At 43.2% G+C, this 6000-nt stretch overlaps 1 long non-coding RNA gene across 1 annotated transcript in view; it reads left to right on the plus strand.

The window, feature by feature from the left end:
* The window catches only part of LOC104909683, a 54044-nt gene that overhangs the window by 22548 nt on the left and 25496 nt on the right, over positions 1-6000 (plus strand). The gene's annotated exons all lie outside the window — the stretch shown is intronic.

A 6000-nucleotide genomic window follows, 5' to 3' on the forward strand; every position in this document is an offset into this window, starting at 1 on the left:
TGCAAGCTGAGAGCATGCAGGTAGTGTCTGCAGGAACATAGTCTGTTAGCCTGCTTCTCTTCCCTCATTGCTTTCTGAAATAGGGAAGTTTAATTTACGATAGTCTGGGGTTGATTCTGCTTTTTAGAAGGTTGTGTGAGATTAGATATGAATCTACTCAGGCCAATCCATTACATTTGATCACTTAGGAAGGATATGCCTCTCCCCTCCTCTCCTAAAGTTCTTCCTTTAAAAGGAGTGCAGACCAGCAGTACCGTAGTTAATGGGTGCTTGTTTTGGCTGGCAGAGTCGGGGTGAGAGAGATCATATGGCCTGCACTTTATGGCGAAGAAAAGAAAAACTCACAAGACACCAATTTGCCCTACATTTGCTGTTTGCTATTATTTACAGGAGTCACTTCCAATTCTTGCACCTTCTAAATCCTTGTCATCCAGGTTTGAGAGCTGGGAATATCTTCCTTGGCACCAAGTCAACAATGGACCTTTTGGCACCAGCAGCCATTCATATTTTACACTAGTGTTTCTCTCTGTTCCTTTCAAACAATAATCATAAATATCAGCTTTCATTCCTAGAGCGCCTTTCATCCCAGGGGCTCCCAGAGCACTTTCCAAGCTTAACAAGCTTATTGTAGAGCACTCCTTTATGAAGGGTAAAACTCGCTTCCCATTGAGGTCTGATTTGGGGAAGAAAACCCCCAATTTATAATGTCTTCAATACCCTGGGGAGTGTTTGCAGCTGTTATTTACTGTACACAATCCCTTACCAAAAATATTGCTTCTTATTCCTTCATCCTCCCTTCTCCTCTAGCTGAATCCAGCAGCTCTCCATTACCTGGGGGCGGAGGAGGGTGAGGAGCAAAAAAATGCTTGTCCTCTTTGATCTGAGGAAGTTCTTTTATTTGCAGGAATCCTATTGTTGCTCTCGACAGTTTCTTCTGGCAACTCTGTTTCCATCTATTTTCTCATCACTGGGGAAATGCCCATGGGCAAGGTTGGATGTCCTCCTGGAATTTTAGCCAGAGAAGTCACCTTGCATGGTTGGGCTATGCTATGGAGCACGTGAGAAACTGTAATCCTCTTCAGCATAAACTCAACAGGCCTAATTTAAGACATATTCCCCTGCATTCAAAGCAAAGTCACTTGCTTTACCTTATAGCCAGTGACCTTCCAAATGGTCCTTTACTTATGGAAGAAATAGGGTCAGAAGAGATGATTGTTGCTGGTAACTTTTAGAACTAAGGAGTTTGTTTCCCAGTGAATCATATTATTAATTTTAGGGCGACTTACATCTGACTAGCATTGATTTGTTTTCACTGGTTTCAGGAGGACTCAGCATTGTGGGCCCTGTCCATCTCATGATGCACAGAGCTTCCTTCTCTGCTGCTCTGCAGGCAAGTGATCTCTCCTCAACTTGGCTGATAGGGGCCCAGGTGAATTCTGGAATATTCTAAGCTGGAAAGGACTTTGAGTCCAAGCCCTGGCTCCACACAGGACCACCCAAAATCAAACTCTGTGTCTGAGAGCATTGTCGAAATAGTTCATGAACTCCAAAGAATTGGGGCCGTGACCACTGCCATGGAGAGCCTGTTCCAGTGCCTGACCACACATTGGTGAAGAACCTTTTCTTAATATTCTTCTTAAACTGCACATGGTTGATGGTTACCCAGCCCTTTAATTTGCTGAGATTTCCCTGCAAGACCTCTCTGCAATCAGGGGAGTCTACAGCAGTGCATTCTAGACTTCAAGACGCATATGGACGATGCTTTCAGAAAAATGGTTTGACTTTTGGGTAGTTCTATGTAGAGCTAAGAGTTGGACTCCACGATCCTTGTGGGGTTCTTCCAACTCAGGATAGCGTATGATTCTGTGATTCTATTCTAATTTAGTATCATCTGCAAGCCTACTTAATATGGATTCAAGTTCTGTGTCCAGACCATTCATAAAAGCACTGAAGAGAACTGACTAAAATGGAGCCCAGTGAAACCCTGTTAATGACTGGCCACCAGCTTGATGTAAGCCCATTTGCTGTAACACTTTGAGCCCGACCCATGAACCAAATGTACACTTGTTGCATTATGTCTAGCTGGATGCTGGACATTTTGTCAAGAGGGATATGGTGAAAAAGAGTATTGAAATCATTGCTGAAATCCAAAAAGATCACATCAGCTGGCTTCCCTTGATCAACAAGGTAGGTCACCTTGGCATAAAAGGAAATTAAGTTTGTTAAAGAGGACTTTCTCCTCAGGAACCTGAGTTGGCTGTGATCAACGACTGCGTTGCCTTTCAAGTGTTTTTCAGTAACTTCCAGAATAATTTTCTGCATAATTTTACCAGGCACTGAAGAGAGACTGACAGGCTTGTAATTACCAGCATCTTCTTTCATACCCTTCTTGAAAACTGGGACAACATTTGCCAGCTTCCAATCAGCTGGGACTCATGTGGCATGTGAATCTCTGTTGCTTCTCCAAGGACACACCAAGAGCCTATGATAGAAAGAGGAACAAAAGCTCTCTCTCTGGTTCAGTGCTTCAACTGCACAAATGTAATTTATCAAGATGGTATTTAGATAGGCTTAGATAAAAGATACATCAAAGCATACTTTTGGCTGCTGCTCTCAGAAGTAGTAGTAAATCTCCCAAGGGAATGCAAGTAGTCAGATATGATCCAAGTTATCAAAATGCTCCATCTCTTCACTGCCCCTCCTCCTCTCACTTTGGTTGAGTTGACAGGGAAGCCCTCTCTTGGGACTGGTGCATCATCTATTACCATCAGTTGATTTTAATTCAGAAATGTGTGTTCATTCTTCTCCAGCAAAACACTATTTCAACACTAATTCTGAAGAACTATAAATTGGCAAAGGATCCAAAAAGAATAATGTACCAACTGTTATGTTTATTTTGGCCACTGTGTCTAAGTGCTGATATTAGCATTTCTGAGAGGATTCTTTCATCAGTTGAGTAAAGCTTTGTACCTGTGAGTAAGATCTTGCTCAGAAGGTCCTGAGTGCCTCCTTTCCTCTATCAACAAAGCTTACAAATGTCGAGAGATGGTTTTGCAAGGGAAGGTAGTGCACATCCATTATTCAAGATAAGAAAAAAGCTACTGAAAAAATTCCATGCCTATTGCCAATGGTGCGATGAAAGCAGCACTAAATTTAAAGAAAAAGTCTTTATTTTTTTTTCATGTGCCATGTTAGTTTGTTTATTTAATTAGAGACCTGAATATATATGTATTCGAAGTGGCTCTCCTGTTTTCTTTTGGTTTTGATTTTTAAGCTAAAATCCTACAATACAACTTCAAGCACAGTGATTAGTTGTCACTGTCACAGAAAGACAAACAGACCTGCACTAGCAGTAACAACGACTCATGAAAATATTTTGCTCTTCCCAGACCATGACCTCTTCTGTGGATGTCAGCAGAATAAGCATACTTTTATAAAGTACCTCAGATCTTGCCTTCCCTCCTGCTGTTTTGTCACACTTGCAATATGCCTTAAATTACTTGCTTTCACACCATGGTGCATGATGCTGTTTATTTAAAAAAAGCAGTTTGTTTGCTCTGCACAGACCCACCTGGGATGCCACAAGCATTGGAAGTGGATGGATTTTCTGCCCTGCCAGCAACTAGCTTTTTTCCCATCAGTTTGCTGTGTGTCACAGGTTTCTCAGCAATGGAGGAAACATCCAGTTCTGACAGGAGGCTTTGACCATTGCCGCTGTCCAAATGCACATTTGAAAAAAGATGAAATATGTCCGGCATCCAGTTTACTTATAAGTGCCCCTTTCATATGGAAGTTGATAGGACTAGAGGGAACAGCCTCAAGTTGCATCACTGGACGTTCAGGTTGGATATTAGGAAAAATTTTTTCTCTGAAAGAAAGGTGAGGTGCTGGAATGGGCTGCCCAGGGAGGTGATGGAGTCAACATCCCTGCAGGTGTTCAAGAATGTGTCAATGTGGTACTAAGGAACATGGTTTGGTTGGGAAATATTGGTTGGACTAGATGATCTTGGTGCTTTTCCAACCGTGGTGATTCTGTTATTCTATAATATTTTGTGAGCAGTGTGTCTCAGCCATCATTTATATGGCAGAAGAAGAAAGTATGAATGCAATGAGAGACCTAGGACCATAGAATCATAGAATTATTAAAGTTGGAAAAGACCTCTAAGGTTATCTAGTCCAGCCATCCACCTACTGCCAATATTGCCCACTAAACCATGTCCCTAAACTCACTCTACACTTACAGCTCACTCTCTTCTATGGGAAGTGCTCTCAGAGGGCTGTGAATGTGAGGGTGGCTCTCGGAGAGTTCTCTACTGGAGCTTCTTACCAGCCCCATATATTGCTGGGAGGAGGTTTGGTTGATGCTAAAGGAAAACTATGCGAGCTATCTTAGAATGAGTGAGTGGCTGCTGAAGGGCAAGTAGTGTACACCAGGGATGTCACTGTGAGCAGCCAAAGAGGAGGCAGCATCTGCTCTGCCACAGATAAACACTTCCCTGCACTTGACCAGGGTGATTTCCCTTCAAGCTGAGGTGTGAGGCCAGCTGTCTCTAACATTATTGCTTCCACAGATGAGACAAGGGTATTAGGGGCACTACCACCTAGGCACGCAATCTTTAAGTGTAGCAGCAAGTTGCCCCTTCTAACGACAACAAGCCAAAGTGGTGAGAAAGAGAGGACGGGTAGCAGCATTGATAATGCATAATGTAATGGGATAGCAGATATAAATGTGACTCATTCTAGCCAGAGGCTTTAGAATAGGAAGTTGGATAAAAGATATAAAAGAAATGGAATTTTTTTTTCCTTTTTAGCGAAGGTCACTGCCAGGAATAGCATGGGAAATAATTAATGGAGGAAGAAATATTCTCCTTCAGATGAGAAGTGTTGTCTTGCTCTGCAGTTCTGTTCCCATATAGGGGCTCTGGTAACAAAAAGCAGCCAGCATGCAGGGCTTTCTCCCTGGTGCTGCTGATGGCACCGCCTGCTCCATGCTCATCCTGCAGAGACGTGGGAGGCTGTGACTGATGCGCTGTGCCGGCAGCATCTCCAAGTGTAGACCACAATGTGACCTGAATGCTGTGCAGGAGCGTGGTGCTGCACTTTAATTCCCTCACCTTGGAGTGGAAATGGGCTTGCTCTCAGAGCTCCCATGCAACAGAGGAAAAACCTATTACAGGAAAGCTACAAAGAGCAGAGGTAAGCTCTTACCCACATTTTCCACTGGTGTTACTTGCTTTGGAGAGTTAGCTCATTTCAGCCAAGTTCCCAGACTGCTTTTTGGTGCTCATCCAAAATAAGACTGCCTTGAGCTTTCCTACCCCCAAATGGCTTAACTGAAGTCAAGGAATGACCTCAGATGCACGGGTGCTCCTCCACCTCGTTCTACAATGGGGTGGGGTTAGGACACAACCCCAGACTGGCAATCCTTCATTCTCCCAAAAGGAGCCATTTGAGGACACTGGATCTCAGTCTAGATCTGACTTTCACAGCTGACCCCTTTCTGTGAAGTGATAAAATCCTGTTGCAGAAAGCTTTAAGTCAATTCAGAAATGTGGCCATGCATAAATGCTGGGACTCTGAATGGCAGTGCTTATAATGCAATTCAGTGTGGAATATTTGGGAAACAAAGATCAATCCCATCCTGGCAATCTGTCACTTGCATGTTTTAATATTGATGTGAAGCTTGGCCCTTTCACTCTACTTGCTTTCTCACTTTCCGAGGTGTGTGTTGCTCTTCTGGCCACCTTTTCATGGTCATGAGATTTGGGGTCACACACTGTCTTACCTGAGGATTTCACAGCTGCTTCTCCTTGAGATGGTTGCAAGGGATGACTGAGCTGGATGGGGTGACTTGCTGCTCTCACATTTATTTTCTTACTATCTATAGAGGGAGAGCTCTACAGATCTCTATAGTCTTGTTAAACTCAAATATCATAACTCCTTTTGAATGTGGGGTTTCTGGGCTGTTTTACCATAGCTTTTATTCCCTTTTTGGTTAAA

This window comes from Meleagris gallopavo, chromosome 2 (assembly GCF_000146605.3).
Source record: "Meleagris gallopavo isolate NT-WF06-2002-E0010 breed Aviagen turkey brand Nicholas breeding stock chromosome 2, Turkey_5.1, whole genome shotgun sequence".
In the NCBI taxonomy this organism is placed as follows: domain Eukaryota; kingdom Metazoa; phylum Chordata; class Aves; order Galliformes; family Phasianidae; genus Meleagris; species Meleagris gallopavo.